At 36.9% G+C, this 26761-nt stretch overlaps 1 pseudogene; it reads left to right on the top strand.

Moving 5' to 3' along the window:
- Positions 1-26761, top strand: part of LOC121262086 — a 104415-nt pseudogene that overhangs the window by 77443 nt on the left and 211 nt on the right.

Here is a 26761-nt window from a genome sequence, read left to right on the forward strand (position 1 = left end):
GGAAATCTATTGTCTGTAGTATTCCGGAAGTTTTAAATAGCTCTAAGTGGATTGTGAGAGAGGGTAATATCTCTTTCTAGTATGATAATTGGGAGGAGGGAGGTCCACTTAGTAGCCATTACCTCGTGCTTGAGCAAAAAGAGTGTTGTATTGAAAATGAATAGGATATTCCTCTTTTAGAGAGGTTAGTGGGTCAACAAAAAGCTACTGAATTGTATTAGTTCTTGGCTAGGCGGAAGGGTGAGCAAGATGTCTTAATTTGGTTGAAGGACAATGGTGGTAATTTTACTACTGGAAGTGCTTGGGATTATATTAGGGTTTGGGCACCTCCATTACCTTGGGCTCAATGGATTTGACATACCAACCTTCTAAAAAAAATTTCATTATAATGTGGAAGGCTTCTAATAATTGTTTGAGCATTGATGATAAGATTAAAATGATTTGCATCCCTATAGTTTCTAAATGTAATTGTTGTTCTATGGGTAATATTAAGGATCTGAATCATGTGCTTTGTACTGATTTTTTGCTAGACAAATTTGGCACTTGGCTGCGGTTCAATTAGGTGTGCATATGGAAGTTTTTCAAACTTGGTAGGAACAAATTAATTTTTGGTTTCGCCATGCTGGCAAGTCTTCCCAGTTGTGAATTATATTTGGTCTTCTCCCATCAATTGTCTCTTGGAAGCTTTGGGATAGGCACTGCAAAGACCTGTACGAAGACAAGGTTGACATGGTTGAGTCAGTTTGGCATGTTATTTATTTATTTTTTGATAGGGAAAACCAATCTTCATTCATAAAATAAACAAATTACAAAGAAGAATCAATCTAAAGGAAATTAGCAATTACATCCGGGTAAGAACCCCACCATAAACTAATTTCCAAGACACTCAAACCAAGCTTGGCAAGAGTATGAGCTACTGTATTGCAACTTCTGTTTGCATGTTTTAGAACACATGTTTGAAAATCGATGCATTAACTTCCTAACTTCACTGACAATGTTCCCCATGGTGGGCATAGACTGTCCATTTCGATTGAACTCATTTACAACCAAGAGAGAATCTGATTCAATTGATATATGATGGATACCAAGATGAAGACATAGTTGTAGCCGTCTAAGGATTGCAAGGCCTTCAAGCTCGATTACATTTTGACTTGCCCTTTCTCTTATTGTTGCCTCCATTATAACTTCACCATTTGAATATCTCAATACAGCACCTATACCTGCCACAGATCCATCTTGAGAAAAGGCTCCATCTATATTCAATTTGAAAGTGCTAGGTGGTGGGAATTTCCATCTGTAATGATGCCTAATTACAGATAGAGGATTGTTCCTCAATTCACGAAAGCCTTTCTGCATAGCCAAGGCACTTCCCAACACAGCATCAACATGTACATCTTTTTCCTCAAAAATCTTCATGTTTCTTCTATACCAGCAGCTCCAACATATTAAAAAGAACAACTCCAGTAACTCGACACAATTATAATGTAGCAGTTTAAGAGCAACATCAATAAAAAAGCTGGACTCATTAATCTGTAACTGCTTTGGGAAGTTTTTAATCCAAACTTCTCTAATTGATGGGCAGGAGAGTAATACATGCAAGGTATCTTCTCTACTATCATCACGGAAAACATAATTTTCTGCAATATTAACATGTTTCTTCCAAAGGTTATGCTTAGTAGCTAATACTCCTTTGACAGCCTTCCATGCAAACACTCTTACTTTAGAAGGGAGTTTTGTAGCCCAGATAGATTTCTGCAATTTCCTGATAAGAGCAATATTTGATGCTTCACCACTTTGTGTCACCATATTTGCTGATCTGAAAAGTCTATAGCCACTCTTGACTGTGTATCTCCCATGAGCTTCAAGCGTCCAACAAATCACATCTGAATTTCCTTGACTAAGCACAATCTTAATGATATGTAGTGCCACTGCAAGAGGGAACATGGTTGTAATTTTGTTAACATCCCATTCTGTCTACTCAGGGACAAATAATGAATTCACAGTAGCTTCCTTTGCACCTATAATAGACATAGAGTTCATATCAGCAATCCTTTTAAACCCTGGTACCCATACATCAGTCCATACTTTCACTGTGTTCCCCAAACCAATTCTCCATCTGTACCCATCATTCAGCTTTGAAATTGTGCCCCAAATTCCTCTCCATACGTAGGAAAGATTGCTTCCCAAACTAGCATCTAGAAAATGGTTCTATGGAAAATATTTAGCCTTAAACAAACTATGTAGCAATGAATCTGTATTTGACATTATTCACCATCCATGCTTGGCCAAAAGAGCATCATTAAAGATCCTCAAATCCTTGAATCCCATCCCACCTTCCTTTTTTGTTGCACACATCTTTGGCCAACTCTTCTAATGAATTTTCTTCTCTTCATTTTTCTGTCCCCCACCAGAATTTTGCCATCATTTGTTCAAGATCATGACACAAGGAAGAGGGAAGCTTGAAACAGCTCATAGAATAGGTAGGAATAGCTTGGGCTACAGCTTTAATCAAAACTTCCTTTCCACCAGCCGAGAGTACATTTTCTTTCCATCCTTGCAACTTTCTCCACACTCGATGCTTTATTTTAGAAAAAGCTCTAGATTTAGACCTCCAACCAAATGATGGGAGTCCTAAATACTTTTCATACTCCTGACTTTGTTTCACTCCCCAAAATTCCAGAATTGCATCCTTAGTTGGTGGTTGCACATTTGAACTGAACATAAGGCTTGTTTTGCTTCTATTTATCATTTGACCAGAAGATGCTTCGTAGCAGTTGAGAATGGACTGAATTTTCTGATTTTCTTGCATATTAGCCTTACAAAATAAAATACAATCATCAACAAAAAGTAGATGAGAGATCTTCGGAGCACCTTTACAAATCTTCACAGCTGAAATTTCTCCTCTTCTCTCGACATGTTTGATCAATGAAATCTAACATTCAGTACATAGAAAGAATAAGTAAGGGGAAAGAGGATCACATTGTCTCAAACCTCTAGAAGGAGCAAATGGACCTTTTGGCTCACCATTAATCAAAACTGAAAATGAAACAGTTTTGATACACATCATAATGAGATGGATCCATCGAGCATTAAATCCCATTGCCTCCATAACCGCTTGTAAATATGGCCATTCAACACGGTCATAAGCTTTGCTAATTTCCAACTTCATGGACATAGAACCATTCTTGCCTTGTCTCTTATTTCTCAGCAAATGCATCACCTTATATGCCACTAGAATATTATCAGTAATGATCCTTCCCGGTACAAAAGTACATTGAGTTTTTGAGACAATTACATCAAGCACACTCTTAAGCCTATTTGCAAGAACTTTAGCCACTAATTTATACAAAACATTATATAAACTAATAGGCCTAAACTCAGAAATTTTCCTAGGCTTATTCTTCTTTGGAATCAAAACTATAAAAGTATGATTCAGAGAGGAAGGAAGAGTACCAGTTCTAAGGGAGGACAACACTCCATTTGTAACCTCATTACCCACAATATGCCAATATTGTTGAAAGAAGACAGGCGCCATTCCATCAGGTCCAGGAGATTTTGTTGGGGCCATTTGATCCAAAGTTGCCTTGACCTCATATGCACTTGATCATGAAAGTTTCTAGGATCTCAACCCAAGATGTTTCTATTTTAAATAGACTAGATATTCCGGTCTTATTACCTAAACCTAAGAAGGTTCGTGTGGTGAGGTGCACTCGGCCTCACAGGGTTGGGTGAAACTTAATTCTGATGAAAGTAGTTTTAGAAATCCTGGCCCGGCAGGAGCAAGGGGTATTATTCGTAATGACTGTGGTAGGTTACATGCAACTTATTCTGTGTTTTTGGGCCAGGGTTCAAACAATTTTCTGAAATGAGAAGTTTGTTGGAAGGGGTTCGAAGGTGCTATCAGCTTGGCTTCTCTCAGGTATAGATTGAAACTGATTCTCAAATTTTTGTTAATTAGATTACTAAGGCCTCATTTGTTTTCGCATATGAGATGAGATGAGTTGAGATTAAAGTTAAAAGTTGAATAAAATATTATTAGAATATATTTTTTAATATTATTTTTATTTTTGGATTTCAATAGTTGAATTGTTTATTTTATTTTGTGTGAAAATTTGAAAAAGTTGTAATGATTAGATGAGATGAGATGAGTTGAGAGGAATTGTGAAAATAAACGAGGCCTATGGGTGATTGTAATATCTGCTATTTAGAGGATTTTTGGGAAGAATTACATGTTTATTTTGCTTGCATGGAGTATAGAATGAGTCATGTTTTTCATGAAGGAAATATTGTGGCTGATTTTCTTGCCAAGCGGGGAGCTGATGGTTTAAATTCGGATTGGTCTGATAATAGTGATATATGTTGCCCAGAAAGTTAAGAGGTCTTCTTCGTATGGACATAATTGATCTTCCTTACTTACAGATCTCATAGTGTTCTTCCTGGTAAGATGCTTTTGGTTTATTTGCTTTGTTACTCTTAATTGCATATGCCTTTTTCTTGCAGGGTTTTTATCTATTTTTGTCTAGGGTTCGTTCTCTCCTTTGTATAGATTTGGTTTTTGTGTTTACCCTGAAATTCATTAGTATTTTGCATTTTGGTTGGGTGTTTTAGATTTTTGATGCTTGGATTTTTGCCTTTTATGATTATTTGTATCTCCTAGGTGTCTAATTGTAACCATGGCTTTCTTCTGTCACAAGTGAGGGCATTTAATAAAATTGGAGTACTGTCCTCTTCTTAAATATATATATATATATATATATAGTCATTATATTTTCCATCCAATATTAAATTTACTTTCTAATAATTGGTTGTCCCCACCACTTTATCAAATCCCCAAAAAGTTAAAACAATCTCATCTCACTATCCAAACACACTCATTTTTACAATATATCTCATCTCTCACACATTTTTTTACAAACCATCTCATCTTATCTTAACTCAAAAATATTTTACTATTCAAAATATCTCATCGCATTTCATCTCATCTGAACTGCGTAACCAAATGGGGAGTCTTATTAGAGAGAATGCATGTATCTATCTTCTTTGTTGATTGGATGCATGTTAGATTCTTCAATGTTTTTTTTTCTCTTTTCTCTAAAGGATCTGAGTGTTTACACGACCTTTATACCGCATGACTCAACAATAAGAAATATATATATATTATATACGGAAAATGAGATTCAGCCCAAGTTGTACCCAAAGCTTGACTGATATAGGGAATGCTTTCTCCTAATTTGTTAAGGAATATATATCTTTATATGGTGAGCAAGATTCAATCATAGTTGTACCTAATGATAGGGCTATACAAAAACTGAGAAACTGGCCTTCACCAAAGCGAACCGGCCACCAGAATACGGAACCGGCCAAAATCAGCGATAGAAATAACTCAAACTGATGTCGGCTGATTAGGTTCCGATTTGAACCAATATCAAACCGCCGAACCGGCTGATTATATATATATATATTATTATTATACGTATATAAAACGGTAAGTGAAATGACATCGTTTTAGTTTTGAAGTTTATAAAAAACAATTATGTGAAACGGTGTTGTTTCGACTTGGGATTAATAACCCCCCCCTTCTTCTTCTTTTTCTTCCCTCTACTTCTTCTTTCAGAGTTTAGAATTGGCACCACCAACAGCATAGCCCTCAGCTCCCCTCCTCCTTCATAGCACCACCGAAAGCAAATCGAAGAATCAGTCAAAATCACGTCAACACTAAGGTTGCTAGTTTGCTCCGGCCGATTCTAAATATCTTAAAAAGTTGTCGGTGTGGCGTCAGTTTTGGACGAAGCTGCATCGACGACATTAATTGTCAACCCTACCTAATGCTTGACGGATTTAAGGCATGCTTCCTCCCGCTTTGTTAAATAATATATATATATATATATAGATATATATATATATATACATACTTTATACAGGGAATGAGATTTAGCCCCTTTGTACCTAATGCTTGACCGATTTAGGTCATTCTTTCTCCCACTTTGTTAAGGAGTATATATACTTTATATCGGGAACCAGATTCAGCCCCCGTTGTAACTAATGCTTGCTTTATACGAGGAACCAGATTCAGCCCTGTTGTACCTAATGCTTGACAGATTTAGGGCATGTTTGTGTAATGAGATGTGATGAAAATTCTACGAATAGTAATGAAATTGTTTAAGTTAAGATATTTTATTGAGTTTTAGAAAATGGATAAGAAAAGATCATATAAAAATATTATAAAGTTAAATTTTAATTTTAATTTGATAAAGTTGTAATGATTAGATAATGTTTAGATAAAAAAGTTTAAAATTTGAAATTGAAATGTGTTTTATGTTTAAGTGATGTTTGATAATAAAATTATGATAAATTTTGACATCTCATCTAACTTCCCAAACAACCCTTTATTTTTACTTTTTTTACTATTGAAATTTTTTATAAATAAAAACTAGTTAAAATTTGAAAATTTAGAAGAAAAAAAATGGATCAAGGCAGAGTCAAACGATAGATGCGGATGATATATTGCTAGAGACAAAGTCTTTTGGTAGGCCCCACAATCTTTAGAAAAACTATAAGAGGTCTCAGAGCATTGGCAATGGCCTAAGTCTAAATTTTGACTAAAATTTGAGGTTTTGGCTATAGCCAAAACTTTTGGAAAGGGTAATCCACATTGGACAAGCCATTCTAAAGCCAAAATAATAATATAATATTATATTTTAATAATATTTTTTTATATTTTGTAAATACACCCCATATATTAATTAATAATTTATTTTTACTTAAATTTATTGTTTTCCAACCATGGAGGACTATGGTGCTTACGGGTTTGGAATAATTATAGAGTGAAATAATAATTTGGAGATAAACAGTGACTAGTCAAATTTGAAGAAAGATATAGATTTACTGTAGTTTAAAAGTGGAGTTTTGGATGTTTGCCTAGTCCAATGCAACCCACTTTTGAGCTACCTAACCAAATTTTGACTAGTCTAGACCCATATCAGTGCTCTTAGGGCCCGTTTGTATCACGAATTGGAAAAAAATACGGCAAAAGACATTAGAAAATTAGTTGCCTAATGTCATGAATACAAGTTGAAATGAGACTGATAGACAATAACTTGTATTTTATGTGTCAAACTATACAATACAAGCAAGACTGTTCACCCGACCCGACCTGGTCTAAAAACTAACATTCCTACCCAACCGACCTGACCTAGGGGCATTCCGTTTGGAAGAAATGGGTATTCCGACCAGACCCAATTTGTTTTTTTTTTTTTTTAAATGATCTATATATACACTAGAAAAATTTGATTACTATTCTATACAAAAATTTGAAATAGTCTCTTTCAATGCTCTTTTGTGATTTTATATAAGAGGTTGTGATCGTGCATTAGTTTGCAGAATCTGTTTGTTTGTAAATTTCAATGTAATTAAAATAATTATTTAAAATTATTTACACAATTATATTTTAAATTAAATTCAAATTTATAAAAATAAAATTAATTTATAAAAATATCTTCAATTTAAAATATAGTTATATAAAAAGTTTTATGGATATTATTACTCTAATATAAGAATGAAATATGACTACTGAAATGAGATCATTATTATTTTTTTTTCTAAGCAAAACGTTAGGTTTATTAAATTCCTTGGGGCAATGGAATAGTTGTCGAGTTTCAATAATACTTAAAAAGAAAAAAAAATTGCAGAAAATAAAATGAACAAAAAGTAAATAAAAGCTGTGATGTGGCCCATAAATAAATGATAGTTGTGTATGGCAGAGGGCCCCTTAAAAAAAAAAAGTAAAAGAAGAACAGGAGGTGGTGGAGCCCCCACTCCCCATCGCCAAATTGTATTGCGGGTATCGGGGAATTACCCCATACCAAACCATTTTAAACGGAACAAAAAGGACATGGAAGCATTTACTCGTTTTGTGTTTCAGGTCGGTTAATTCGGGTCTGGTCGGGTCGGGTCGGGAATCACAACTTAAATGTTCAGCCCTAAATATAAGACCTTATTTATAGATGAATGAGGCGTAGAAAGAAGGAAATTACAATAAGTCAAATATGCTGTTTGATAATAATTCATTTATACAATAAACTAACTATGTTAGAGAATATGTCATATTATCATACATATGTTAAAATATTATGAATATATTCTATCGTAAATATAGTAATATTCTAACCAAAACCATGCAACAAAGGTATTACTTTTGATGACAAGATCCAACATTGTTGTATTTATTTGGCTTCTAAGTGTAACAATTGCATGGATGGTCTGTGAACAGTTCTAATCATGTACTCTCTAATTGTACTCTTTTTGAAGAGGGTTGGCACCATTTTTCCACCCCTATGGGTTTCTGCAAAGAAAAATTCTAGACATAAGCTCCACACCTTGCACATGTAGCACCCCCAACCCCCATTTGGGATTGAACGGTGACTGAAACGACGAGACATGTAACACAAGGCTACACACCCCTCGTACATGACAGATAAATACTATGCACCTAAGTACACTAGCAATATGTAATAACATAGCAGTGGAAAAAAATAGTAAAAGTCAAATAAACTAAGCAACGCGATAAGCAATTGCAAAATATATGGCACCATACTAATTTATATCCCAAACATTGTCCAAACGTAAACATGAGCCATAAATGTGTAATATCCCAAAATCATAAAGCATAGTTTAAAACTCCCAAAACAAGGGATCTCCTCAAAAAACATAGTTCCACATAAGTTTGCCTTAAGTACTGTTTTCCTTTTCTCTTCTTTTTTTTTTTTTCAAAATAACTTAAGCTCCCATATTCTTCAAAAAGATTCGGGCTTCACACGTTTTTCCAAAGCCTTGTCCTTGTCCCGGTTGTTACATCGCTTGTACTCCACAATGAATTCAAGTGTACCAGTAATCTCCCAGTTAATGGCCTCGAGTTGCTCCAGGATGGAGGGCTCGGGCCAATTCACAACTATCTTAGGCACAATCCTCTCTAGAGGAGGAGGTGCCATTCTCTTCCTCTTGGTCATGGTCGTCGTTTACTAAATCTGTCACAACTTCTATCATTCCGGTTATAGAATGGTAGTGGAAACTACCACAATGTGATTTCAAGAAATCTCAACAAGTAATCACACAACATACCACAGTTAACACAAGCATACAAAAGGTATATTATGAAATGCATGCATGGACATGTACTTGACTTATGCCTTTGACCAGAATTTGACTTCTGCACTTGACTATTTTCAAAAGACTTGTAACAGAGACTTAAGCTTTTCATAAAAACTTCTTAACTTTTTCTTGTTCACGTGAACTCATTCAGAACTTGCCTTATCATAACATAACACATCACAATATTTGCATCGAGTGATCCTTAGCACTTAGGCTCATATTCTTGTTCAGAGGGTGGATACAACATGGTTCTTCTTAGCACCGTATGTTCTTGCTAGTTACTGCATCATCAACAGTCCGTGCACCATGATGAATACGTCATAAACAGAGATTCATATTAACTCGACCTTACTTCGTCAGGTTACATGCCTTATGCACCCACTAGCGTTAGGCGCTTCCTCGCTCCGGTATCCATTGAAAAGAATCCATTCGAGACTCGTCGACGGTACTTTGTCGACCCAGGGGTTACCACTCCATTCTTAAATACTACAGAGTGGACAGAAGAGTTCCACTAGGACATTCCCCCGCCCTAGCACTTGGGGTCGTGATAAAACTTATAAACTTTTTCCTTGAAAACATTTTCTTTGGAAACACTTTTTGAAAACACTTCTTTGAAAACACTTTTTCCTCAAATGCATGTAACATGAGACTTATGACATGCTTACTTATACTTGACATATGACATATGAAATGCCATGCATGAAATAACCAAGCATAATATGTTCATTTCATAGCATGATAACATAAACCATAAGGGATATCAAAATATATACATGGAACCATGGGAACTTGCTTAGGCCGAAACTCATAGATACAAAAACATGAAAATTCATCACTTAAACATGTTCCAAACCTCAAGCATATATTATAGAAATCAAGGCATAGTGAAACAAAACATGAAATCATAGGTTTTTGACCAAGGTCCAAAACTTCCAAGACATATGCGAACCAAAACATCATATTGCATAAACCATCAACCTTAATCAAGTGAAAACCGAAACTTATAGGAGTATTTCATGGCATTTTCATTACAAGTCCAAAACATATAATTCCTTCCACAGAGTTACTCAAGATCATATTAGCATATTCAAACAAACAATCAAGAGATAGCAAACAAAGCAAACACAACGATGAAATGATTTACACAAATATATACAAGCATTAGCCAAGATTAAGTTGAGTGTATACTTACAAAAATTCATGTAAAGAAATACTAACAAGTTGTGAATCAGAACATACTATATTAGAGAGAGTATCTAAAACCCTACCTCATGTTCTTGAGTGTGTGTATGGATATCTAGGGCATCACTTGGTCTTAAACCATTCGGCTTCTAAGGTTTTTGGGTTTAAACCCCGTCATTTCACTCACGAAATAAAACAAAACCTAAAGTAAGCAAAGATATATGTGGTGGTCGAAAACATGGAGGATGAACTCCCCCTTTACTAATCTGCTTCAAGGGTTTTCTTAAAAATCCTAAGTCATTTTTTCCAAGAAAACGTTAGAAAGTGTGTGTGTTCTATCTTTCTCAAAATCTAATGAGATTTGAATCTCATTTTCGGATTGAGAAATGACATGTGTGTGCAGGACTTAGAGGAAATTGATCCTTACCTTGCTAATCCTTGGTGGTGCCGAAATCCCTTCTCTTACAAGGATCCTCCTTGTTTGGTTGGAAAGAAAATACAAAAAAGTGAAGGAACTTTCAAATGAACATGAGAGAAATGTGGGGAAAGAGTGAGAGCTCATGCAATTCTGAAAAATGGCAAGGGAAAAGCCCCTTGGCGTGAACCCTTTCCTTTTTATAGGAGACCATTCACTTCCCTCCTTGGTTACATCCAAAATCCTTGCATGGATGACAAGTGGGAAGGTTTCTTCTTCCCCCTTTCCCTTTTGTCGAAATGCCTCTTGGAGTTTCCCACTTGGATTGCATTAGGAAGGGACATTTTAGAGGGTGGCGTGTAGGGTTTCTCCTCCTTGGCCGAAATTCCTTCTCTCCCCTTTATGTCCTTTCTTTCCTTAAACAAGTAAATATTTTTTCAAGGGTAACTTGGTAAAACAATACATGCCTTTTTTTTCCCAACATGTAACATTTGGCATGGATGACAAGTGATATTGGGCGTGTGCCATAGCCCTAGCCGTCCTCTCCATCTTCCTTTCCCAAAATGTTGCTTCATCTTCCAAGTAATCCTTCCCTAGGTGACATTTCATGTACCATTGGTCCAAAATACACTAAGTGACAAGTGGAAAGTGAATGGGATGCTTGAGAGTGTGCTAGCCAAAACCCTAAGGGCAAACTTGTCCTTGATACAAAAGTCACTTCACATAATCTTCTAGAATCTTAGTGCATGCTTGACACTTGGAAAAAGCTGACTAAATTCAAAATCTTGTGTGCCTCCCTTCAGTCTCCTATGCAAAACTTCTAGAAAAGCTCCATTTCACTTCCCTGGACTTCTCTTTCCAAGAAATCTACATTGGAACTCGAATTCTGGACAAAATAATGGGCTAGGTGTGCAAGCCATTCTTGGTGTTTTCCTACACCTCTCGTTCCCCCTTAACCCACTAGCAAGACTAGATTCAAGGTGTAACATTCTCATGACACATGGCACTAGTGACTTAGAGTTGGGTCATGGGCCTAAACCATTGGACCTGGGTTTCTAAATAGGGCCGAAATTACAAAGTAAAACTAGGGCCACTCTCCTCTTGGGCTCAAGTTACCACATCAAAAGTTCTAAGGCCTTCCAAAGTAACTAAGGCTCCTAAAATGCCATGGCAACCTAGAACAAATTCTAAGAGCCAAGCCTAGACAAAACTCGGGTCATCACATCCTCCCCTCCTTAGAAAAAGATTTTGTCCCCGAAATCGGCACCGCAACCATTAATCAAAACACTCATAAGAAGAATACCAAGCTACTACCTCTTTCATAAGCGGCCATAGACTTCTCAGACGATGTTGAGGATGAGGGCATTTCATCTACCTCCACAGTCATGGAATCCTGTGAAAAGTAAAATATAGCTTCCAAATTGTGATCAAAATACATATTGACTCGCATTTCGTTTAACCTATGCTCTATCTCAAGCTCCGTGTCCTCGATTAGTTGACTTTCTTCATGGAAACAAATACGATCCGCAGACGTATCTAAGGTCTCGAAGGGTACAAACCGACTTGCTCGTTCTTCTGCTACGTGACTCGATTATGCTTTTGGATCGAAATTGTGCCAATTTCTTCTTTCTACTTCCTTTGAGCTACTCCACGGTTGTCGTTCATCATGTGGTAATGCTCGTCGAAAATGAAGCCTTCCTCGAGCATCCGCATCCATCACATGAGTGCAAAGATGCTCAAACATCTCCATCTGTCTTGATTGTTCTGCTATCGCCTGTTGTTTACTTAGGCGAAAGCGATTAGCTCTATCTTCGGGTATCTCCTCTTAGCCCCCCTCAAAGATTTGTTGACATAATACACCAGCTTTTGCTTCTTTAGCTGAAACAGAGTCTGGGGTGGCGGCTAGATACAATGATAAAGGCTCCCCCTGCTTGGTTTGACTAAGTAGCGGCGGGTGGGTCAAGTACTCTTTTAGATGTGTAAACGCTTACTCACATCGTGCATCCGATGATCGGGACACGAACCTGTTGAGGGTCGTTATCTTCCCTGCCAACTTTTGGACCTCATTAAAAGTCGTGGGCGAATTCATCTCAATAATCGCCCTGAGCTTCTCGGGATTTGGTTTGATACCCCTCTCGGACACCATAAAGCCCAAGAACTTACCCGATTGCATCCCGAATGGACACTTGGTTGGGTTGAGCTTCATCCTGTATTGACATTGTACCCCGAAAGCTTCCCTTAAATCTTCCATGTGTTGCCCAAACTCCATGCTCTTTACCGAAAGGTCATTCACATACATTTCCATGTTTTGGCCAATTTGACTCTTGATCATCTTGTTCGCCAGCCTCTGGTAAGTTGCTCTTGCATTCTTCAGCCCGGGGCATGACTGTGTAATAGTACAAGCCCCAATCAGTTATGAAAGCCGTCTTGTCCTGGTCTGACTAACTCATCTTAATTTGATTATATCCAAAGTATGCATCCATGAAACTCAACACCTTGTGACCTACCATGGCGTTGACTATCAAGTCTATCCAAGGAAGAGGGAAGTTGTCCTTTGGGCAGGCTTTTTTGAGGTCTGTGAAGTCTATGCACATTCGCTACTTGTCATTGGACTTCTTCACTAATACAACGTTTGACAACCAATCAGGGTATTGGGTTTCTCTGATAATCCCGCTGCTAAAAGTCGATTCACCTCCTCTACCATCTCCTTATACTTCTCAGTGCTGAAATTTATCTTCTTCTGTTTCACAAGCCTTGCGTTTGGGTTTACGTTCAATTGGTGCTCTATAACTTCTTTGTTTATCCCTGGCATATCCTGATGATTCCATGCAAAGATGTCTTTGTGTTCAAAGAGGAGTTGGATTAGCCGGTCCCTTTACTCATTCGCCATCGTCGTTCCAATCCTCATGTGGTTGTTCGGCTGGGTTGGATCAAAGGGGATGAGTTCCAGTGGCTCGTCGACCTCTCCTTGTCTCAGTGTTTCCTTGTCCCTTGTTTCTGCCTTTGTTATGAAAACTTCAGGTGGTAGGGGTGGGAGGTTTCCACCGTTGCATTCCTGTGACTCTACAGCTTTCAAATCTTGCTCTCGTTTTTTCAGCTCCTACACATAACACTCCCGGGAAGAGTACTTGCTTGCCACGTATCTCGTCAATTCCTGCTTTCGTGGGGAACTTCATCTTCAGATGATAAGTTGATGTGATTGCCATTAAGGCATTCAACAATGGTCGGCCTATAATGGCATTATAGGCGGACGGTGTCTTTACCACTAGAAATCAATCATGGTGGTGGTGAGGTAAGGGTCAGCTCCCACTGACACAGGTAGCGTAATAGACCCCATGGGCTGAACTGTATCTCTTGTAAACCTCTTTAATGTAGTCGGTGCTGGGCGAAGCTGATCCATGCTCAACCTCATCCTCGTGAAAGTGTCCCAGAACAGGATGTATGCTGAGCTACCATTATCTATAAATATCCTCCGTATTGTGTAATTTGCTATCAGCATTGTCACTACCAACGCATCATCATGTGGGTATACCACTCCCCTAGAATCATTATCATAAAAAACGATTGGGGGAGAGTTATGTACTCGCGCCTACTTCATGGGCCTTTCCACGCTGTATATTTCTCCATATCTCGCCCATCTCACAATGGCTTTCCTTCCCGACGAGGTCGGTCCTCCTCCTGCGTAACCTCCAGCAATGGTACGGATCTCCCCCAAAGTTGGGTTTCTTCGATTCGTTTCTTGTCTAGGTCCGTGGTTTCCTAGTTCTTGCGATCTCCTTGTTCTTTTAGATGATTCTCTCCTCCTTGAGCTCTCGCTCCGTCTAGGTTTACGCCCCTGCTTCCAATCGTCTAAACGCCGTGGTGGAGAAGCGTTTTCAGCGACAATGCGCTCCAACTCCCCATTATCCTTCATCTCCTCAATTTTTTGTTTGAGTGTGTGACAATCCTCGGTTTGATGACCATTCACCTTGTGGTACATACAATACCTTTGAGTCTGTCACCCGCAATCCTCCTCACGCCTTGTTTCTTTTGTTTTGTCATGGTTTTTTACACTTGAATAATGTACATCATTTCTACTGTATCGCCCTACATAAGTATCTCACCTACCTTCATATTGGTTCTTTCTTGGTTTTTGACCATTTTCCTGGTTCTTCCTAGGGCCCTTCTTCAATGTGCTCCCCTCTTTTTGTCCTAGCCTGTGGTTATGGCAATCAGAGTATCTTTGGCATTTACAAGGTCATCCACCCGATTCATGAATTCCCGCAAAGTGGAGGAGGGGGTCTTCCTTACTAGCTCGGCCATGAAAGTACTCCTTGGCCAGATTCCTCCTAGCAGTGTGGCCAACATGATTTTCTCATCCTGGTCATCAGTGGTCATTTTTTCCTTATTGAATCGCACCAAATATGCCTTCAAATTCTCGTCTTCTCTATGCTTTACAGTTAACAAATATGTTGTTGGTCATCTTCGTCACCGGCTAGACATAAACTGAGTGATGAATTGCCTTCCCAATTCCTCAAAATTCTCGATAGAGCCTGGTTGTAATGATTCAAACCAGCCCCGAGCTGTTCCTTTGAATGTAAGAGGAAAAACCCTACATGCGATATCCCCTTGGAAGCCATGAAGAGTCATGTGGGTTTTAAAAGTTTCCAATGCTCCACTGTGTCCTTGGAGCCGTCGTACATTTCTATCAAAGGAACTTTGAATTTCGGTGGTAGTGGTACCGCCATGATCTCTGCGTTGTATGGAAAGTTGGTGCTGGTCAGCAGCTGATTAATTGAAGATGAGGTCCCTATCTTTTTGGCCATTTCTTCATATTTGTCCATCAGGCTACGCAAATCATGGTGCATCTTCTTTGTCTCCTCGTTCTCTTGGAGTGTTTTGCCTACACCAGCGCTGTGGCCCTCCATTTCCACTCTATCAGCCTAGCTGGGCATTGCATCTTCTCCTGATGACCCATTCTTTGCTTTAAGAACCTCATTCTCCTTTTGCAACAATTATACTTCGGTGGTGACCCTCTTCACCACTTCTTCCATCTCTACGAGTCTTCCCTCCATGTTTCGAGATGTCTCCTCCTGGTCTCTAGTTGCCTGAGATCGAATTATGGTGGCATGTGAAAAGCACACTAATCTTTAGGATAGAACATCTCACAGATGTCGCCAATTGTTGAGGACATATTTCACTGCTATGCGCTCCCGACCTCCTGCAACCAAAGAGTAAAGTGGCTTGGGGGGTTAGAAGACACCTCCGATGCCAAAGTTCGTATCAATAGATATCCCAGAGGCGTATTAGCGTACCTGAACTCTTTAAATAGGACTTTTGTTCATCTGGAACAACCATTTGAATTTTGAACCATGGGATATTCGGGCTATATATTTATTTTTAATGAATATCCCAACTTTCCCAAGATAAATGGGCAGGCGTTTAGGCGGTTAGCAAGCTGGTACGAACTTTGTCAGGCCGGAGGTGTTTTGGGCCCCAAATGGACTACCCTATTGGGGCTACTGAGACCTAAGCCCCATGATACTATCCCTCGGGCCCTTATGGTGGTGTAATAAAGTCCTTCCACAGCCGAAGGCAAGACAAAATCATGGAAACTAGCTCTAGATGTGGTCAACAAGAAAATGGCATTGGCTTGGAAAAGAGAAATACTAAAAATTTAAGTGGTTTCGTTTATTAGCTACTTAAATAGCAGGTGCTAACAATATGATACATCAACAAGTGTGATTGAGGATTAAAAAATTTGAAATGAAAAAAAAAAAGAAGCATTTCTCGATGATTTCATTTGAAATCACATCTTTTGTATTTTCAAAAGAAAATCGATATCAAAACTATGCAAAAAGTAACTATACTTTTCAGAATATTGATACCGATTTTCTTTTGAAAATACAAAAATTTCAAACTTTGCACTCCTCTCTATAGTAGGTTCACCGAAAAATTCTGACATAAATTTCACATTTTTGTATATCATTTAAAAATATTTAATTTTATAATTTAATTTCCATATTTTACTCCTTTACTCTTCTGTATAACACGACTCATATATATATATATATATATATTATATAAAATATAATTTATAATCTTATTTAAAAAAAACATTTATATATAATCAGTCGCATAAGTTGACTTATTAATCGCCGAAGTCAACTCATATCTAGCCCATTCAGTATCCTGTCAGATTGGGTTAATTGGATTGACCCAAATTTAAATATGCACAACTTTAATTCTATTATTTCGTGTCATGTTGTTTAACGAGTCGTATAAATTATTACCAGCCCTACCTATATATCCCAAATTAGATTATCTATAACTGATTAAACCATTAAAATAATGTTTTTAATATTTCTCTGATATTTTTTTATATTTTACATATTTAAAAGTCATATTTCAAAACTTAACGGTCAAGTTTTTAAAACTCAATAGTTTTTTTATTTTTTGAAACATTAAAACTCAATAGTTAGATTTGCTATTTTATGAATCTTTTATATATTGATCGTTATTTCTAAAGGTAACTTTTATATAATAGTCATTTTCATCTACAGGTTTGCTTTGGACCGGTCGGGCTGCTTTTTAGCCTTAACATCCTTCAGTTAGAATTACAACACATTAGCAAGTCTACCAAACCAGCATGAAGCTTATTACACTAGATCAATTGGAGCCTTTTTTTTTTTTTTCCTGCCAATATTTCTTCAACCTTTCTTGAAAAGTCTTCAAGCTAAATCTACGAACACATCTCCTACCCTCCTTCCAAATGTTGAAGATCATTCTTTAATGAGGTAAGGCTAACAGCAACGACAAACTTGGTAGCAACAGCCCGTCGGGAAGATGCAAGCCATCTCCTCTGCCTATCAACCCGGTTGTTCTCTCTTGCCAACTTGTTTTCTTCTTCTACCCTAAGTACCAAGCTATGTAAGTATTGAGCATTTGTTGCCCCTGTACTTTGAACCATATTAGAGAAAGCACTTTCTTCATTTGACAGCAGTTTCTCTGGGATATCATATTCTAAAACCTGAAAAACGCATGAATTTTATATCAACAAATAAACTAGACTGAAGGTCAAACAATATCAGCTTAAAAAATGTCATGGATTCTCAAGTTCGACTCATTCAAACTTTCAGCATTTCTCATCATCAAACACAGTTATTACAGCAACAAAAAAGCAACAACAACGATTTTGTTCTGAGTTTTGCCGAGAGGTGGGCGAGGGGTGGGCGAGAGGTTGTTGCAATTCTGTTATGAGTTTTGCCGAGCTGCGACCGAGAGGGAGGTGAGGGGTGGGCGAGGGGGAACAAAAGGACTAAGATCTGAGATTCTAAAGTGTGAGAGGTTTTCTGCTGGGGTGCCGTCACAACGTAGCTAAAATGGAAAGCGTACGTGACACGTTTCTATTGGAAGGCCTTTTTGGGAATCGATAGTCGGACCGTTTATAAGGTTATTTCTTTTATCTAATGGTAATTTTAAATACATATCAAGTCAGAAGAGACTGTAAATTTAAATTTATATCATTTCATGACATGTATTCAACTATTGAATATGAATAGACTGTACTATTCATAAAATATATATATATATATATTTATATGTTGATCATATATATTTATATAAAAAGTTTAAAGCTTATATAGTTAAATTCAAGAATATTAATAGACTAATAATCTATTAAAAATAATATTAATAAAGTAATAATCAATTATATGTACACACCTTTAAAAAAAAAAATTATATGTACACACTACACTATCACTATCATACATATTATATATATATATATATATTAGGATAAATGAAACTTGATAGCTAATATTAAAAGTTATTGAGAAGTACGACTACTGGCCATCTAAACTTACCGCTTGACTTAGTATCTATAGCACAACATAATTTATTAAAAAAATTAAAAAATATATATATCTTCTAAACAAAACGGAATCTAAAAATATAAAAGGGAAGATTTAACTCTAGGTTTTCTCTATTATTTTTGTGTTTTTGTTTTTAATTTTTTTAATAAACCACATGGCATCATATGGTAGTGCCACTTCAAGCGGTCATTTGAGTGGTAAGTTTCAAATGACCAAATAGTATTATTCAAAATTATTTAATCATCAATCTTGTGCAAGTTATTCGAAGTCGAACTTTACAGATCGTTTGGTTACATAACACAAATTATCTCATTTTATTTCTTCTTATCTAATTATTATAATTTTTCTAAACTTTCATATAAAATATAATAAACAATTCAATTATTTCAAATCTTAAAATAAACATAATATTAAAAAAATTTATTTTAAGAATATTTTATTCGACTTTTAACTTTTATTTCATATGGATAACCAAACGGGACTAATAATGTATTAAAATTTTACGTTGAGATATGAGTTATTCATATGATAAGTTGAAGTCAGAACATTTCTATTTATCTGAACCAATCGCATCTTATTAATTTATCGGTAAAATAAAAGAGAAATTAATATATAGAAAGCTCTAATAAATAATCTTATATAAATTTTCAGCATTAAATCTATCATTAAAACTCACATTAAGGACAAAACTTGCCCAGATATGAGCATTTATTGCATTGGTTTTGCACAGATTGACAACGCAACGACAAGTATGGAATTGCTTAATGTCTAGGGTTAAAACATTACAGCTTATCAAAAAAAAAAAAGGGTTAAAACATTACAGCAAAGCGTCTTTACAGAAAATCTTAAATTACAGGTAGCAAATATTTTTATAAAGAAATGGGAAGCTTTAAATTAAATTCAAATCCACTATAAGTAATACTTTTTTGTACTCTCAACCGGTGGTGAAATTAAGAATGTTGAGCCGTCATATCCCAGAAGACGTGGTGACTGAAATTCTATCAACACTGCCGGTAAAATCGTTGATACGATTTAAGTCTGTGAGTAAAGTGTTAGGAACCCTAGGTTGGAACTGAAGTGATGAAGTCGAAGTGGGAAGGGGTTCTGAGTTCAACGAGTCGAAGTGAAAAGATTTGAAGTCTTCTAAACTAGAAACGGCGCCGTTGAATATGGATGAAATGAAAGAATAAATTGGGACTCAAAACTCACCATTTGGGGAGTGGAGAGCTGCTGTCTTTTAGCTTTTTTAATTAGCAACCGTCGTTTATTTCATAAGTGTAAAATGCAACGTTTCTAGAGTTGTCCCAAATAGTGCACTTTAGTTACTGTTATTTCCATTCCAGCTTTGTATCTAAGTTTATTAAAGGGGCAAGAATTAGTTACGGGAAAGGGGGATATAGGAGAGACGGGGAGATCAGAAGAAAATGATCTAGAATCTTCTTGTCTCTAGAAACAATTTGGAGGAAGGGATACCTCGAATGTTCCCAACGTGAAAATACAATTTCCCTTTGAGGATTTTTATCAAACACTTGCTTTGCATCCATTTCCTTATAGCTTACAACATTTGGTTACTTGTTTCTGCAGCATTTTACATCATAAGCAGACTGTAGTGTATCAACTGGGAAGGTTCTTAACATAAAGCCTAGTATGCTCTCATTAAAAACCCTCATTTCATCACAAAGCACCACACTTTCGCCATTTCTGATCACAATCGCAATCACTACCGTCGAGTCATCCTTGAGCATTGACGAGCAACAACTACCCCACGTTTCTCCATGCACTCTAATGACACCCTAGAGTTTTCCGGCAACATACATCTCGTCCCACAATTGTTCTCAGAAGATATTGACCCAGTACTTTTCTTCGCTTCCTGTAATGGAATAGATTGTAGTGTTGATATTGCTCAAGACCGGGCTTGGGAGATAGTGCCTTGGAATCCTGCAACCAGAGAATCAAAAAGGCTTCCGTTTGTTCCTCGCCCGCCTAATTTTTGCCCCACGTTTTTCGATTTCGACTTTGGTATTGATCTCAACACCAATGACTTCAAGGTGGTTAAAATCATGTACTTCGATTCTCTGCAGCATTACCAAGTTGAGGTATACAACTTTACTACTAATTCTTGGAGAGTGATTGATGCATCCCTCAAGTCATTAAGTGGTGAACAAAACGGTGCACGTCCTTAAGTGAATACGAGATTAACGACTTGAAAGATTAAACGGTGTGTTGAAGGCATTAGTGATACGGTGCGTTTTGCCGTTAGGAGAATAAGAGTCGAAGGATGTTGTTCTACCAATATGTTGTAGTTTTTGTATTCTTTGTAAAGGAAACTAGTATAAAAGCCTGGAGGGAACTTTAATCAGTTTCATATCTGAAGTATTGAAGTTGGTTGTGTAGGGGTGTACATGGAGACTGGTTTTGGAGCTGAAAAAGGTGTTTGCTGAAAGTTGGCTCGACAGTGCGCTGGAGCGAAGTTCGCTCGACATCACTCGATATACCGCTCGAGTGAACTTCAAGTCCGAGAGTTCGCTTGAGTCCCACTCGACACCCCACTCGAGCCAATGTTGATTTGGTTGTTCACTCGAGGAGCGCTCGATCCGCCGCTCGAGCGAAGTACTCAAATTTTGCCAATTTAGGATTTCCAGCGCCGTTTGCTATAAATATATCATATTATACTTGTTTTGTACGGCCTCAAGCATATTTTGAGAAAGAACAATTTTCTAGTGAGTGCATATTGTGTGAGAAAGCAAAAAGTCCTAGAGAGTATGAGTTGAGATTGAGTGATTGTAAACTCCTCTGGTTAATAAGATCTCTACAACTCTGTGAACGTAGGCAATTTGCCGAACCACATATATTATGCGTCGTGTGCTTAATTGTGTTGCTTTCACTTTATTTGCCAATGTTGGTGTGTGTGTTTTGCACAACATTTGACAACTGGTACCAAGAGCCAAGGTTAGATTTAAAGGATGATGGTTGGAGATAAAGTGATCGCACCCAGGATCGAGAAGTTCGACGGCACTGATTTTGGGTACTGGAAGATGTAGATCGAGGACTATCTCTATGGGAAGAGGCTCCACCTTCCACTGTTGGGAAAAAAGTCGGAGAGCATGGATGATGCTGAGTAGACCCTGTTAGATCGATAGGTTCTAGGGTTTGTTTGGCTGACCTTGTCCAGAATAGTGGCACACAATGTCAGTAAGGAGAGAACCACGGTGGATCTCATGGCGACTTTGTCAAGTATGTATGAAAAGCCATCTGCGAACAATAAGGTGCACTTAATGAAGAAATTGTTCAATTTGAAGATGTCGAAAGGTGTGTTTGTAGCCCAACACTTGATTGAATTCAATACGATCACAAATCAACTGTCTTCTGTAGAGATTGAGTTTGATGATGAGATCAGAGTGTTGATTCTATTGGCATCGTTGCCAAATAGTTGGGAGGCCATGAGGATAGTTGTGAGTAGTTTAGCTGACAAGACGAAACTGAATTATGACAACATACGTGACATGGTACTTGCTAAAGAGATACGTAGGAGAGACTCGGGTGAGTCATAGGGTTCTGGATCGGCCCTGATTGTTGACAATAGGGGCAGAGGATATGACAGGAATCAAGAAAGTGCTGAGGATGATGCTGTGAATGTAGTCGCAGAAGAAATTCATGATACTTTACTTCTTGCAGTATACAATCCGATTGATGATTGGGTATTGGATTCAGGGTCTTCATTCCATAGCACCTCACATCGAGAAATCATGCAGAATTATGTTGCTGGTGATTTTGGGAAGATGTATACAGCTAATGGAGAGGCACTGGATGTAATGGGAGTGGGTGATGTGCACATCACACTTCCAAACATGAGCGTGTGGACTTTACAACAAGTCAGACATGTTCCAAATCTGAAAAAAAAAAACTGATCTCTGTGGAACAGCTTGATGACAGAGGTTTTGTAGTAGCATTCTCTGAAAGAGCTTGGAAGATAACTAAAGGTGCGTTGGTCTTAGCGTATGGTAAGAGATCTAACTCTTTGTATTTAACATCAGGGTTCAGTGAAGTGCAGGGTAATAAAAGAGTGCAAAACGGCAAGCTTAATTGCACAAAACATGTGAGGAAGTCAAAGTGAGTCAGCTTTGTCATTCCTCATTAAAGCCTGGGAAAGTTGGCTAAGGTTGCCAAGATCGGTTCGAGACCGGATATTCTTAGTGCAGTGGGAGTTGTGAGTCGCCCTATGGATATGTTGACTAAGGGTGATGTATGTGGAAGACTGAAGTTGGGCTTGACTTCAGTGTGTCTTCAAGCTTAAAGATGAAACTTGTGAGCTGCAGAGATGATAGGATTTGGCTGAAAACAATGGCTGGCATGTGGAGACCCAGTCTTCAAGTTCGAGAGTTCACTTGAGTCCCGCTCGACACCTTGCTCGAGCGAGACACAAATCCTAGTGTTCGCTCGACACCCACTCGACACCCCGCTCGAGCCAATGTTGATTTGGCTGTTCCCTTAACACCCCGCTCGAGCAAAGTACACAGATTTTGCCAGATTAGGGTTTTCAGCGCCGTTTTCTATAAATATATCATATTAGATTTGTTTTATACGGCCTCAAGCATATTTTAAGAGAGAACAATTGTCTAGTGAGTGCATAATGTGTGAGAGAGCAAAAAACCCTATAGAGTGTGAGTTGAGATTGAGTGATTGTAATCTCCTCTGGTTAATAAGATTTCTGCAGCTCTGTGGACGTAGACAATTTGCCAAACCACGTATATTGTACGTCGTGTGTTTGATTGTGTTCCTTTCACTTTATTTGCCATCGTTGGTGTGTGTGTTTTGCACAACATTTCACAACAAATTGTATGGGAGGTTGAAGGTACCTCGAAAACCTTATCCAAGATTTAATACAAGTGATTCTTGGGTTTCTTTTCCATCTTTTTTCTCTGTTTTTTGCATTAGATTGATTCTGTTCTAGATGTCTGGCATTTCCTTGATGTTCTTGGTACTTTATCCCTTACACCATAAGTCTTGATAGTTTAGGGTGATTTCTTTTCAAAGTTTACGGCAACAAAATATATTTTCCTTGATATATAGTTATTTTTATTTAACTTATAAAACACTTAATTGTTTCCAATAATCGTTGACGATCCATGTTCTATTTTTTTCGCATTCGAGGAGAAAATTTAGTCTTCTAGAAAAGCACAAGGATTATGTTGAGCAAGCACAAGTTTTTCACAAAAAGGAGTAGACTTTGCAGGTAAAGTTTCAAAGTTCTCCATGTTGTTTTCTTGATGTCTAACTGGTCGATGGGCTAAATATATATATGTTAATTATTTTTTATATTCTGAACACATTTGCTCGACAAAAACTTAGGGAGAAAGCTGCTTTCAGAAACCCATATGAGTTTTACCTCGAGATGATTAAAGCAAAAACTGTTGATGGAGTCCACAAATTAGAGTAACATATGAATGAATTCTGATGCTTTGATGTTTTGGCTTCTTAGCTATGAGTTGTAGTTGATTTATAAGCTTCTCTTACAAGAATGAGACAAACAAATACAATACCGAAGAGCTTATGAAGACCCAAGATATGGGATATATTCTTCAGAAATTACGGAGTCAGAAAAAGGTAGATGAGTACTTTTACTGTAAAACTTATGGTTTTTAGATTACATTTGTTTTCAACTAGGTTTTAATTATGGATTTTCATTGTCCAATGAAGAAAATTGAAAAGGTTACTCTCTTGATAGTCTCTCATCTAATAGACACATTTACTATGTTGAAGACAGGTTTGAGCTTCCTAAATTATAATTATTATTTGTAATGTCTTCATATCCCTTATTTGCATATTTGACAAAGTGAGGTTTTATTGAAAGTATGGGATTTTATTTTATTTTTTTCTAAAAACATCGGCATTTGTCTTCTCTTAGTTTTCTCTTTTCTTGGGAGTTTAATTGGAACCATTGGTTGTTTATCTAGCTTGTCTAGCTTATAATGGCTGTAAGGGAAACTCACAAATGTTATCTACCTTGGGATTATATAAAAAATCCCTATAATTAAATTTTACTGTCTGGTGTTGGGTTGGAAGCCAAGTGGGGCTTGTTGGTTTGAGATTACTTGTTTCTATCAATGTTTTGAATACCGTACCGGATAGCGTACCGGTCAAGGCACTGGAACGAAATATTTCGGTACCGATACCGTTTCGTGTACCGTTTCGGGATAGTCGATATATGAATAAATTATATATATAAATATATATAACAATTATATTCTAAAATAATAGTTTATATATAAATAAATTATATATAAATACATACATATATATAAATTATAAATAGTCTAGTCTAAATTAGGGGTCAAAAAATGAACTTGTAGTTTGAAAAAATAGAAAAAAAAAATGAAGGCCGAAATTTAGACCGAAACGGTCGGTACCGGCCGGTACGGCCGGTATTTAAGCCGGTACGAAATACAGGTAGTATCTGTACCGGCCCAGTGGCCGGTACGGCAAATATCGGCAGTACCGGCCGGTACAAAACGATTTTTAAAACTTTGATTTCTATCTTACTTATTTGTTGCAAGAGAGAGGTTCCCTTGTAGTTGTTTATGGTGAGTAGGGTTGCCATCTAAAATGGCATTCTTTCTATGGATGCAATTCCAAATTGTATGCATAAAGTCGATAATTTGGAGAAGCTTATTAGGGGATGCTTGGAGAATGAGATAAGATGAAAATTTTGTTAATAGTAGTAAGAAGGTTTGTGAATAGTAGTGAGATAGTTTGAGTTAAGTATTTATTAAGTTTTGGGAAAGGATAGGGAAAAAGTTGAAATTAAGTATTTAGATCTATTTATCTATTTCTTATCCTTGCAGGGAAGCTAAAGAAATACAATCACTCTCAAAGAAAAGTAGAAAAATGCCTACTTCTGATGATGTTTTCGATGATAGTAGAAGGCAAAGTCAAAATATAACTAATTATTGATATAGATTGATTGACTGAATTATTTTTATTCATTTGGATCTTAAAATTTTACTCTTCTTACATGTGATCATTCTAGGATCTAATTGATTAACATTGTGTTCGTCTTTCAGTTACATTGTTTTCTTGAGATCTGACTTATAATGAGTTAAGTAACAATTTGTACTTCTCATTTCTTCTTCTGCTACTCCAATAAAAATCCCTTCCTCTCCCTAACACCAAAAAACTCGAGCAACAAATTCATACTCTCTCTCTCCATAGTTATTCTATGATTCTATCTCTCTCTTGCATGCATATCAAACAAAAATATCTTTTGCTTGTTCTTTTTTTTTTTCTCTTCTTTTCACTGTTGCTATCACCCTCTTCTTGTTTTGAGTGATCACATCGGTGTTAGGACATAGAGCTGGAGCAATGATGGTGGTGAGGGTTTGCATATATTGTAAGACTGGGTTGCAAGGATGTGTTGTGTGTGGTATGTAGTTTTGTAGGGTAGGACCGGTGGAGTGTTGGGATTGAAAAATAAAGAGAAATTCTATTTGTAGTTCTAAGTAGAGATTGTGTATGCAATCTTATTGATAAATGAGAATAAAAAAAAAATCATTTTAAAATAAATATTATTGTAATTTTAAATTTTTTTAAAATATAACTACATAGAGTTGCATTAGCAGTTTTCAAATTAGACTAACTCAAGATTAAAACACAATGGAGAAGCTATAGGGTTTTCATGTTATTACTGTACCATTTTGGCCTTATCCTCATAAAGCTCCAACTTTCCGATTATAATTACTGCATGGCCAAAATGTATCCATGTATGGTGCACACGTGTATGATGGTGAGGCAGTGGTAATGAATCCCGACAGTGTTGGTTGCAGCAACCATATTGGAGAGTGACCATGGGTGTTGGCATATGATTAGTGTTAATTGCCATAATTTTGTTTTGGAGTTATGTTTCCATTAATTTATGTTTTCTTTTTGTAAAATTTATTACATTTAGTAACTGCTTTTGTTATCATTTGTTGCCTTTTTATGGAAACGAAGCTAAAAAACAATATCAATGAGTCGAAATGAACCCGAATTTGTCATTTCATAGGGGCAAAAGTTACATACTGCTTTTTAAAACCTTGAATTCTAATGTCTATTTGATATTTGAAATGCTTCTTAATTTCAATATTTCGTTTCTCAACTCTGTTTAGCTTTATACTATTGTTGTTGT

Source organism: Juglans microcarpa x Juglans regia, chromosome 4S, assembly GCF_004785595.1.
Source record: "Juglans microcarpa x Juglans regia isolate MS1-56 chromosome 4S, Jm3101_v1.0, whole genome shotgun sequence".
NCBI lineage: Eukaryota > Viridiplantae > Streptophyta > Magnoliopsida > Fagales > Juglandaceae > Juglans > Juglans microcarpa x Juglans regia.